The sequence below is a fragment of the Sphaeramia orbicularis genome, chromosome 20, assembly GCF_902148855.1.
Source record: "Sphaeramia orbicularis chromosome 20, fSphaOr1.1, whole genome shotgun sequence".
Taxonomy (NCBI): Eukaryota; Metazoa; Chordata; class Actinopteri; order Kurtiformes; family Apogonidae; genus Sphaeramia; species Sphaeramia orbicularis.
The window spans coordinates 38,519,749-38,532,820 of NC_043976.1; the positions used below are offsets into that span (position 1 = coordinate 38,519,749).

At 38.5% G+C, this 13,072-nt stretch overlaps 1 protein-coding gene across 1 annotated transcript in view; it reads left to right on the top strand.

Moving 5' to 3' along the window:
• Positions 1–780: 780 nt before the first annotated feature.
• The window catches only part of LOC115411070 (netrin-G1-like), a 206,960-nt gene continuing 194,668 nt past the window's right edge, over positions 781–13,072 (top strand). The window contains exon 1 of the mRNA XM_030123011.1: positions 781–1,071. The gene's annotated coding sequence lies outside the window, so the exon portion shown is untranslated. The remainder of the gene's footprint in view (positions 1,072–13,072) is intronic.

Here is a 13,072-nt window from a genome sequence, read left to right on the forward strand (position 1 = left end):
CTTCAAAAATTAAACGTATGCTGTCCAGCTGAGTGGACATTTTTGTAACTTAATGAAAAATAGATTCATTAAAAAATTCTATCGCATTGTTTTTTTCATGCCTAAAGAGGAATTAAAAACAGGAAAAAAATCTTGATTAAGGTTAGCATAATTCAAGCATGAAAGGGTTAACTTTTTTACAGTAAAACAGAAAGGAAAAATTTGGAATTGTCATTATTTGCAGGTTTTTATGCTAGTATTTTACTGATCTGACCCACTTCAGACTACAGTAGGGCTTTTTATGGCCCCTAAAGTAAAAGGATTGACTGTTCATATCTTGAGTGTAATTTTTGCATTGCACAAATTCATCCCAGGGACCGGATTGGACCCTTTGGCGGACCGGTTTTTGGCCCCCGGACCGCATGTTTGACACCTGTGACCTATAGGTTTCATTCCAATCCTTTTTTAAATATGCTGCTGGTGCGCGTTTTGCATGTGCGTTCTGATGTTTGGCACCAAAAAAAAAACAAAAAAAACAAAAAAACGCATCAAAATACCTTATTTTTACCTGCTGTAGTTGGAATCAAATGAAATGTTTGTGTTGGTCTGCTCTCAATCGCCTCCGTCGCTGCTCTCCAGCTCCAACAGAGAAATAAACTTCAGGTGAAAGTCAGTTGTCAACCCCTCACCCTCTCATTGTGTCAGAGTGCAGTGAGTGCGGTGGCTCTCTCACACTCTCTTTAACCGTGCCACTTGGATTCTTATTTATTATTATTATTATATTTTTTTTTTTTCTGAAACCACGTCCAGATATTTTCTTGTTTTAAAGCTTGCGTTTTGCTTGCAGGACTCCGGAGGTTTTTTTTTTTTCTTCCCCCTCCTCATCGTCTTGTCTTCGGCTCTGAGTGACGCGGTGCTGGTACCGGGAGCTCTACCTCCTCCATTCCCCGGGAGCGGCGCAGACAAGCGGGTCGATCCACGCCGAGTCTCCCGGACACCTGCGCCGAGCTCAAAGATGCCCCCGATTTCCGAAACTGGATTTATTTGGCTGCAACAGGCTGCCCTCGACGGCATGAAGCAGTGAGGACCGAGGTGAGAGAATCCATTTCTTCTCTTTTTCTTTTCTTTTCTTTTCTTTTCTTTTCTTTTTTTTGTATTTATTCGCCTCCAAGTGGATGCAGAGGCGCGTAAACTTTTGAAGCTCCGCTGCGACGCGCGCCGAGTGGGTGGCCAAATTGTGCACCGTGATTAATGAAAGTTGGCTCGTTTATTTTTTTATTTATTTAATTTTTTTTTCTCCCCCCACCCCCACCCCCTCCAGATGATCTTTTTCACGGCTTCGCTCACCAGTCGACCCTACCCCACCTTTTCTACGCGTGTAAATGCACTAATGAACACAATAAAGCGGCGCGTTTTGCTTGGATTCTACTCACATCTGGAATATTTTAACCAAACTGCCTGATTATTTCCATGTGTTTTACTATGTTATTCCCACCTCTACTTACTGATATTTCTCTTTAATTCCACTTTTTTTTTTGCGTAATAAAAACAACTAGACGTGTGCGTAAATTCTCTAACCTACAACGTCCTTTCTACCTTTTTCCTTCTGTGTCCCTGAACGCATCACGCCCCCAAAACCCAGAGGTCAGGGTGGTTCCGCGTTGCGTTCCGGGCCCCGAAACGCCGCTCAAACACAGTAAACACCGACACATTCAGCTGTTCAACCTGCTGCGAGGTTAACCTGTGCGTCAAGCGCCGTGACCCCCCTCCCACCCCCACCCCCCCACCCCTTTCTGCTAATCAATCAGAGCACGAGGAGTCTCCAAGTTTACTCCAACTTCCTTTTGCACTTTTGGCCTTCAGGATCACATTTCCACCCCATTTTTTTTTTATTCCCTTTAGAATAAAAACAAAAAATAAGCAGGTGTTAGTCAGATCCATTGCGCGTAAAAAGCATCCAGTTTGGAGAGGTTTTCCACTGATTTCTTATGAAATAACATCAGAATTGCAGCGAAATCGGTCATTTTCTTCTACTTTTACGCACGCATTCATTCTCAGATCCCTCATTTACTCAAAAAAAAAAAAACCTTCTCAGATCTTAAAATAGTCGCAGAGCGCAACATTCATTCACACTTTTTTTTTTTTTTTTGTGGAATAATTACGCGCCTCTGTATATTGCGAAACACACCTTAGATGTTATATTTAGATAATTTGATGCGTGATGATAGCATTGAATGTATCATTAAGCAAAAGGAGAAAAAACAAAAACACACATGTAAGCTACTTCTTTAAATAACACTTAATTTTTTTGTCTCCTTCTCATAGATTTTTTTTTTTTTACCCGGATGTAATTATTCCTTTGAGACTGATTAACGATCACATTTGTTGGATAATTACACGCGATCAAGACGAGTCGTGTAAAAAACTCTAGCAAAAAAGAGATTCAACTCCAGGCTATCCTCCTCTTCCTCCCTCCTCCTCCCTCCTGACTTCCTAACGGGTCCCGACAGAGAACGTGTGTTTGTGTGTGGATGAGGGTGGGAGGGTGAGGTGGTGGAGAGAGAGAGAGAGAGAGAGAGAGAGGGGCTGCGAGGAGGGGTGGGGAGAGAGAAACCATAGGTGTGCGTGGAGTGGGGGGGGTGGATGGGATGGAGGGAGGACAAGCTGAGTGTGCGTCTCATCTAATAGAGCCTCGGAGCGCGTTATCATCCCCGTCATCTCCGTCTGGGCGGTCGGTGGATGCTGCGCCGCGCCGGAGAAGGAAAGAATAAAAAAAAAAAAAAAGAAGGGGACGCGCGTGGATGGGAGCGGATATTCTCAGCAGCCGAGTCTAATTGGTGTGATTCATGTCTCTTTTGAGTGGTTGAAACCTTATCGGAGACACAAGACAGAGGAAAAAGAGAGAGAGAGAGAGGGGGGATCCGCAACTGGAACCAAAAAACCGACTCTGGAAATGAAGGAATTGTAAAAAGAGGAGGGTTAAAGTACTTTTGCATGAGTGTTTTTGTCCTTTTTCTGCACGCGTCATAGTGTTTTGACATCGACGCCGTGATGGAATGACACTTTGGGGAGAGAAGGATGATGGACACTTTGGCATCGGAGCTCGTGCTGACCGAGCCCTCAGGACGGTGATCAGTCATTTGTTTTGAAGTGGCCAGGAAAAAAAAAAAAAAAAAAAAAAAAAAAAATCCTCGTCTTAATCGTTTTCTCTTACACTACTCCCCCCCCCTCCCCTTTTCCTTCTACCCCCTTTTCCTCGGTCCCCCCAAACGGAGTGAGAGATGGTGCGCACAGCGATTCCTCAGAGACTGACGTGCGCGCTCATCACATTCCCGTTAAGGAGCGCGTCTTAAAGAGCTTCATTGTGTTCATTCTGCTGTTCATTCTGCTTCTGTGAACTTGTTGAAAGCGCAGGTGGACGGCCAACACTGTGGACAGTAAACACATGTAAGTTTCTCCTTTTTTGCTGGTTGAAGTTTGACTTTTTTTTTTTTTTTGGTTTTGTTGCGCAAAAAAAAAAAAAAAAAAGTGGCCGCTTTTCCTCGCGCTCTTGGCCTGTGGCTACGTTTTTTTTTTTTTTTTTTTTTACTGCGTTTCCAGTTATGAGTTGTGGGTTTTTAACATTACTTTCTGGAGCAAGGAGATATAATATGATGCATCCTAAAAGTTAATCCAGTTTTTTTTTTTTTCTCCAAATATCTCGGTCATTTTTTTTTTAAGGCGCCCCCTTGTGGATCCTATTCCCTAATCGTTGCCTATCTATCAAACATAATTCCATATGTGTCATGTTCCACCTTCAATACGTCATTTTAGGAGTAGCCTATTAACCCTTTCATGCATGAATTATGTGAACCTGAGTCAAAATTTTTTCTTGAGTGTTTTTATTCCACCTGAAAAAAACAAAACAAAAAAAAACAAAAAACAATGCGATTGTTTTTTTTTTTTTTTTTTTTTGATGGAGTTACAAAAATGTCCACTCAGCTACACCGTACATTTAAATTTTGAAGCAAAAAAACCCAAAAACAAACATGTATTTAAAACTCAGTATTAAAAAGGGATATTAAAACAATGAAATAAAAACATTTTTTAAGATGCTCATCAGATGTTTTCTCACATTTTAACATATTTTAATACTAGTTAGTACTGACTTCATAGAGATAATATACAAAAAATCTCCTTTTTGTTTAAAAAAAACAAACAAACCAAAATACCCAACTATTAATTACAGTCTAAAAATTACCAGTTGATTTACACTGAACATGTTACTGCAGATCAGGTTTGTCAATAACAGTAAAGTTACAGAAATGGTCTGAATGTCAGTGTATGGGATGGTGCATAAGTGTGCACTGTGTCGGCTGATACGGAACTAAAACGACAAAATCCATGAATATACAAGAGGCTTTGAATAACTGTCCGCTGTAGCGACCACTAGGCATGAAAGGGTTAAAGTACATTATTGCTGCTCCACTGTGGTTGCAGGAGCTAATCCAAGACAAGCATCCTTTTTTTTTTTTGCATTTACAGTGAAGGAAAACCATCACACAACAAAGTACAACTCACATTCGTGGCCTTTTTTAATTGCAATTTGTGCTCGTTTTGAAGGTTTGACTCATGGGATGAAATGGCAGGTAATGAGTCATCCTGTGCGTGGTTAAAAGCATGTTGGGTTTCTGCAGAGCTACCTGGCTTGCATCCTCCAGATCCACGGCTAAAGTGGACGTTTTGAGTGTACAGACATGTCACTGTGGTTGCAGAATAATGTGCTAGCAGCCTTTTAGGAAAAAGTGTCTTTAATAATGCATAAGGTGTTCCTGTGTCGCCAAGAGAGGCAATGCTCGGTGCCGAGAAGAGGCAGAGGGAGGCGTGATTTCAAATGACTGTCTCATTGGGCACCCCCCACCCCCTATACCCTTACCCATCCCCCCCCTTCGCCCACCACCACTACCTCCAACCTCCAGTTTCGACGCTGCATGTGAAGCGTCGGAGTTACTGACGCCCCAGGGTGTTCAGCTCGACTCAGGGCAGCATTGCCACCGTCACCCTGTCAGAAGTGCTGCTCTCGCACTCCCAGAGTACATGTGGCAGCTCAGGGGGAGGGGGGGGGGGGGGGGGGGTTGGAGAAGGAAGGGGATGGTGATAGATGCAGCTGGTGGAGGCTGGTCTCCGTCAGCCGTCGGAGGCCTCAGATCAGATATGTCTGACCTCGGTAGATTTGTGAGGAGGTACGATGACCTCAGCGTGGGATCATGACCTGTCGGCAGCTCCACGGACACTTCAGTCCCACTCTGCTGCGTTTTTTACTCGTAGGCCCCAGTTTACACCACTACACTCTCGGGTTTAGTTTAGTTTAGGTCATTAGGTCGCAGAAAGGGGTGTTAGACAATATCAATTCTGCAATATATCGCGATATTTCATTTCACAATAATGTATCGATATTTTTAGGTATTTATTCAAAAGCAGGTTCATTTTAGTTTTTTGTTTTTCTTTTTTGTTTATATCTTATTTGACACCGTTTTATTAAAAAGTACTGTATCGATATTAAAAAGTAGTGTATTGATGGTCACATGAGCCCACAGTGGGTGTTTAGATCCGTAGGTAACGCATCAGACTCCAACGCGGAACACCTAAAATACAGTTCTGGTTGAAGTGGTCATTTTCAGCTCAAGCAAGAGAATCAAACACTTATTTTAAGATTTGTTTACCCTTATTTTAAGACTTAAATTCTTATATCCAGCTCAGTCACTAGGGGTGTTAGAAAATATTGGTTCTGCAATATATTGCAATATTTCATTTCACAATACTGTATCGATATTAAAAGATACTGTATCGATGGTCACATTACATATATATACATATATATATATATATATATATATATATATATATATATGTATATATATATATATATATAAGGAAGGGGATGGTGATAGATGCAGCTGTCGGAGGCCTCAGAAATGTCTGACCTCGGTAGATTTGTGAGGAGGTACGATGACCTCAGCGTGGGATCATGACCTGTCGGCAGCTCCACGGACACTTCAGTCCCACTCTGCTGCGTTTTTTACTCGTAGGCCCCAGTTTACACCACTATGCTCTTGGGTTTAGTTCAGTTTAGTTTATTAGGTCGTGGATAGGGGTGTTAGACAATATCGGTTCTGCAATATATCGATATATATATTTCATTTCACAATACTGTATCGATAAAAAAAAGTACTGTGTCGATATTTTTAGGTATTTATTCAAAAGCAGATATTGTGGAGGTTCATTATTGTTTTTTGGTTTGTTTTTATCTTAACACAGTCTTATTAAAAAGTACTGTATTGATATTAAAAAGTATCAATATTTTTAGGTATTTATTTAAAGGCAGGAATGATGGAGATTAATTTTTATTTCTTGTTTTTCTTTATTGTTTATATCTTAACACAGTTTTGTTAAAAAGTAGTGTATCGATGGTCACATGATCTATCTATCTATCTATCTATCTATCTATCTATCTATCTATCTATCTATCTATCTATCTATCTATCTATCTATCTATCTATCTATCTATCTGTCTATCTGTCTATCTATCTATCTGTCTAGCTCAGTCACTAGGGGTGTTAGAAAATATTGATTCTGCAGTATATCACCATATTTCATTTCACAATACTATATCGATAGTAAAAAGTACTGTATCGATATTTTTAGGTATTTGTTCAAAAGCAGATATTCAAAAGCATTTTTGTTTTATTTTTCTTTGTTTGTATCTTATTTAACACAGTTTTATTAAAAAGTAGTGTATCAATATTAAACAGTACTGTATCAATGGTCACATGACCCACAGTGGGTGTTCAGATCCGTAGGTAACACATCAGACTCCAATGCGGAACACCCAAAATACAGTTCTGGTTAAAGTGGTCATTTTTAGCTCAAGCAAGAGAATCAAACACTTATTGTAAGATTTTTTTTCCTACTTGTTACTCTTATTTTAAGACTTAAATTCTTATATCCAGCTCAGTCACTAGGGGTGTTACAAAATATTGGTTCTGCAATGTATCACGATCTTTCATTTCACAATACTGCATCAATATTAAAAATTACTGTGTTGATATTAAAAAGTACTGTGTCGATGGTTACATGATATATATGGGATATATATATATATATCTCTATATATCCAGCTCAGTCACTAGGAGTGTTAGAAAATATCGGTTCTGCAATATATCACGATATTTCATTTCACAATATGGTATCGATATTAAAAAGTACTGTATCAATATTTTTAGGTATTTATTCAAAAGCAGATATGATGAAGATTTTTTTTATTTCATTTTTCTTTATTGTTTATATCTTATTTAACACAGTTTTATTAAAAAGTACTGTATCAATATTTATAGGTATTTATTCAAAAGCAGATCTGACGGAGATTCATTGTTGTTTTTTATTTTTCTTTAGTTTATATTTTACTTAACACAGTTTTATTAAAAAGTACTGTATCGTTGGTCACATGATATGTATGGGACATATCTATCGATCGATCGATGTTTCACCATTTTCTGACATTTTTCTTCACATATGCATCAGTTCAACCCTTAAGGTCACTCATAGAAATACTCTGTAAGTCAAAATTTCAGACTTATTGTGTTATTGAAGGACATAACATGACTTTTTTTTTCTACTTTTGTGAAATTTTTCAAAGTTTTTTTTCTTATGTAGAAAATCAAGGTCAGTGAAGTAACCATATTTGGTTCCTCACCTGTAAATGTAAAAAAAAAAAAAAAAAAAAAAAATCCACGATGTAAATATAAAAAACACTAGAAAAACACAATATAAGGTGAAAGGAACATCACTTTTAGAACATTAGACCAACATAAGTGCTGGTCCAGACCCCTGTCCACATCCACATGATCCCTTTGAACTTCATTCCTTACATTAGTACTAAGGATGTAACGATTACCGGTATAACGATAAACCGTGGTAAAATTGCCAACACTTAGTATTACCGTTTAAATTCTAATTATCATGATAACCGTGTTTGACTGCACTTTTGAGGGAAAAAAACCCTGTGTAAAGATCTGCTTTTATATTAAATATTTGAGTATAGTTTTAATTTATTACAATTTTGATTTTCTATACCTAATATTTGGAACCAATATTCACTTTTAAAGTCTTTGAATAGGTTTGTTAAGCATCTGTGGGTTATTTATGCAATAAAGTATATAAATTTGTCAAATCGGATTTTATTTTTATTTTTTTGTGTTTTCTGATATAGTAGGTTTAAGTAAAAAAATAAAAGACAGATGAGATAGATGAAGTTGTGCTGAAAAAAAAAAGATACCAAACATGGGTATAGTAAACATTTGTTTATATAGTATATAAAGACAAAATCGAATGTAGAGAAAAACGGCCAAAATAGGCTCAGACCCCTAAGGGTTAATATTTGAATGTTTCTGCCAAGAGAAGGTACATTGTGCTTATTATTTTTTATTTTATTATTACTTTTTTTTTTATGCAACTTGGTTAAAATATTTCAGTGTGTGCATAAGTACTTTTTGAAAATTTTGAGCACAGTTTCAATAATACCGTGATAATAATGATAACCGTGATAATTTTGGTCACAATAACCGTGATATGAAATTTTCATATCATTACATCCCTAATTAGTACCATTACTTCATCATTCCTGACATTAGTACCATTACTTCATGGTACTGAACAAAGCAGGTCCACTCACTGTTCATGCAGAGGTGAACCTTCCAGACCCTGTAGACCACATTGGACCTGAGATTGTGGACTCACTGTCCTCACTGGAACTGTTGCTGTCACTGTTTTGTATTGTATGGAAATGACAAAAAATAGTCACTTGCCCGATAAAGGGTTAGTCGTTCCTCTTGCAGAAACCACAGCATGTTTTACGTTTTTTCTGACACATTTTGTAAACATGCATCCGATTAATCAATAATAGAACTTGTCGTTAGCACAGAGAGGTGGAAACCACATTCAAACTAATCCTATTCATCTTATTCTAGCTTTGATTTCCACCTTGTCCAACCATCCATCCCTACACAGTCACTTAACTCTTTAAAACCTGACGCGTCATCGCTGACACACCCTGTGCATATGCAGTTTGGATGGCTGTAACTCTTTCACTGTTGGTGCGATTAGAAAAAATCCAACTGCTTCTGAAACCTGAGATGTTATGCTTTAGAGGTTTTATCGGGTCATTACTGTAATTTCACTCACGCCTGAACTAGAAGCTGGAGAAAAAGCTGTTGTAGCAGAATTATAACATGCAGTAAATTGGAAATGACTGCTAGATTTTGAAAGATCTGGAAAAATGGGCAAAAGCACTCACTCACAGCTTATTTTCTAACCTTTTTATGTAGGTGCTTCTATGAAACTGGGTTCATTTTGGTATCTGGCACTTTTCCAGCTTTTTAGACCCAATAACAAAAGAGAAATTTGGACATATTTTCCCCCAGGATGGACCTAATGATGACCTCAGATAAATGCAAAAAAAAATATCCTCTTGCTCTGAGCCATCCCATAATTAATGAATTTTTAATAAAACTTTGGGGCCAAAAATTGGACCAAAATTGGTACATGAAAAGCTACCAAGGTGTCAGTGCATTAGATCTGAAAATGTGGCCGTAAATGGTCTTATATAGATTATAAATAAAGACACTGTGTTAAATTTGACAATCCTAGTGGTTTTTCTAATCCACACATGTGGGTTTTTCATGAATTGTCTCATTCGTGTTTTCATGTGTAACCCATCGTGTCCACTCACGTTACATGCAGAACCTCCCCATTTAAACACAAATAAAGGGCAAGTGATTTTGCAACAGCAGTCATTTTTGTGAAACACTCTGTCTTGCATAATTAATTTGATTCCCAACATGTACCTGTGGGAGAATAAAAAGATACTTGGAAAAAAAAGTAGCACGTAATTTTCGTGTCCTTTTTGCCATGTTACATGCGGATTTTTGTATAAAAATAATATAAAAATGTATTTTATCTGAAAATACTTTCTCTTTTATCTCAGTAAATATTTATCTTTAAAACAGACCCAAAGTACTTCCAAACTTGCTTCATAACATTCGTCTACATCTGGTTTGAATTTGTAGCCCCTCTGTCCTGCTTTTAGGACCAGTTTCGTAGAAGTACCCATAGTTTAAACAAGAAAGAAAGTTCAGTGTGTAACCCATCGTGTCCACTCATGTTACATGCAGATTTTTGCATGTGCGTGTCAAATAAAAATGTGTTTTATCTGAAAAAAAGTTTTTATCTCAGTAAATATTTAGTTTTAAAATAGACCCAAAATGCTTCCAAACTTGCTTCATAACATTAGTCGACATCTTGTTGAATTTTTAGCCCCCATGTCCTGTTTTTAGGGACCAGTTTCATCGAAGCACCCATAGTTTAAATAAGAAAAAAAAGTCCAGTGTGTAACCCATTGCGTCCACTCGTGTTACATGCGGAACCTGCCCATTTAAACAAATAAATCGTGAATCATTTTGCAACAGTGGTCATTTTTGTGAATCACTCTGCTGCGCATATTTACTTTGATTCCCAACATGATATTTGAAAAAACAGTAGCGCGTTATTTTCGTGTCCTTTTTTTTTTACCTTGTTACATGCAGATTTTTGCATGCGTGTTTCAAATAAAAATGTGTTTTATCTGAAAAATAGTTTTTATATCAGTAAATATTTAGTTTTAAAATAGACCCAAAGTGCTTCCAAACTTGTTTCATAACATTAGTCGACATCTTGTTGAAATTTTAGCCCCCATGTCTGGTTTTTAGGGACCAGTTTCATCAACGCACCCATAGTTTAAATAAGAAAAAAAGTCCACTGTGTAATCTATTGTGTCCACTCAAGTTACATGCAGATTTTTGCATGTGCGTGTCAAATAAAAATGTGTTTTATCTGAAAAATAGTTTTTTATATCAGTAAATATTTAGTTTTAAAATAGACCCAAAGTGCTTCCAAACCTGCTTCATAACATTCATCTACATCTGATTTGAATTTTTAGCCCCCATGTCCTGTTTTTAGGACTGGTTTCATCAACGCACCCATAGTTTAAATAAGAAATAAAGTCCACTGTGTAATCTATTGTGTCCACTCGTGTTACATGCGGAACCTGCCCATTTAAATACAAATAAATGGTGAGTGATTTTGCAACAACGGCCACTTGTAGCCTCCATGTCCTGCTTTCAGGGACCAGTTTCATAGATGCACCCATAGTCAAAATAATAAAAAAAAAAGTCCAAACAGACCATTTTAGGTCGAGGGTTTAAAGGGTTAACAAATCCCCCCCCCCCCCCCCAGACGTCCTCTACCTGCCGTCATTATTAAAAGATCATAGCCTGCCGATTGAAGGCGGCGACATTTTAAGAAGTGGAAAAGAGCGCTAAGTGATGGGCTGACTCGGAGGCGAGCCCCGGGGATGCATTATAGGCGTGCTGGCTGTTCCACGGGAACGCTGGCTGTCATGTTTGCGGGCCACGCTCCATTCTCCATATGTTTATTCATGAGGACCGCGGCCCTATTGGCAGGTTGTTAACAGGCAAGATTAGGGATTCTGGAAAGGCAGGCAGAGAGGAATCTGGTGAGTGGAGCGCAGAGAGAGAAAGCAGGAGGAGTTTTAGTTAAATTTTCTTTTCTTTTTTTTTTTTTTTTCTGTTACTGAAGCCGGGCCAGCTTCTATCTTTATCTATCTTTCATCTGTTTCTCACTGTCTGCCCTCCTGTCTTTCTGCCCTTCTCTCCCTCTCGCGCTCTTGTTTCTCTTTTCGTAAGGGACTGGTGGGGAATACGAAGCAGGTAGAGCCAGCGAAGATGAAAGTAGGTAGAGACAGGACAGAGGCAGGGTCAGAAATTGCCCTTGAAAGTGCATAAAATGCGTGAAATTAAAAATGAAAGGGGGGAAAAATAGCTCTGATATAAGGAATTATTCGACCTTATCCTCCAGTATCCAGCTGTTTTCTGCCACCGTGCTTTATATTTTTCATCTTCAGAGGGGATTTTTTTAATTTTAGGACATTCATAATATGTCCAGTTGCTAAATAGTGCAAGTACCGCTGCCCCCCCCACCCCGTGGGTTGGGATTTGGGATTGAGGGGAGTTAAAAAGATATGTTTTTTTTCAGTCAGAACAGCTATGAATGGACCAAACGGGCAGGAAACGGGAAAATGCACCCACATAAAGCTCAGGTCGAGGACATATGAAACAATAAAAGCAGAAAGGGGGAACATGGGATCTTGGTGAACACCTCTAAGAGCTTTGGGAAAGGTCAAAGCAGGGGGGGTCACATATGATGCGTTTCCGCTACATGGAACCGGCTCGACTCGATTCGGGTACCAGTAGGGGTGGGAATCGATAAGAATGTAACGATTCCGATTCCACTGTCAATTTTGCTTATCGATCCGATTCCTTATCGATCCTCTTATCAATCCTCTTGTCCTCTATATGATGAACTGAGAGCCCCTCTGTTCGATGATATGTGTATCTGAAATCCTGATATGTTCTGGAGCACTGATGAGGACAAGATGAAATGGTTGTTTAGTTCTAATGTATATAAATGATCATTATTTGTTTGTGAAGCCTGGAAAAAGCAGCAGATGTTTGTTTAAATAGGTCAGTATTTTGTTTTGTTCATATCTGTCTTGTGCCTATTGTCTGGTGTTTGATTTTTGGTTTGTATTTTTGGTGTCTTATAAGCTCATGTAAGGGCTGGGCATGTTCTTTATGCAAGACACAAAAATAAAAATATTCATTCATTCATTCATATCGATTCTGATTGGGTGAAGGAATAAAAGAGTACAAACTGGTGTGTTTGCATTAACTGTCTTTTATATTTCCATCTCTGCACAGAAAATATAACACATACAGTATGTACAAATAATAATAACAGATGATGCTGGGCCCAGTTTGGGGGGGGGGGGGGGGGGGGGGGGGGGCGCAGTGGTGGCATGCAATGAAAGTGAAACTTAAGACGCTTTATTAATTCCTCTATTATTGCATTTCCACTATGTGAAACCGGTTCGACTCAGCCCGTCTCCTGTTGTTGAGCACCTCATTTCCTTTCCCCTACCTTCAGAAACTTGTATTTAAGG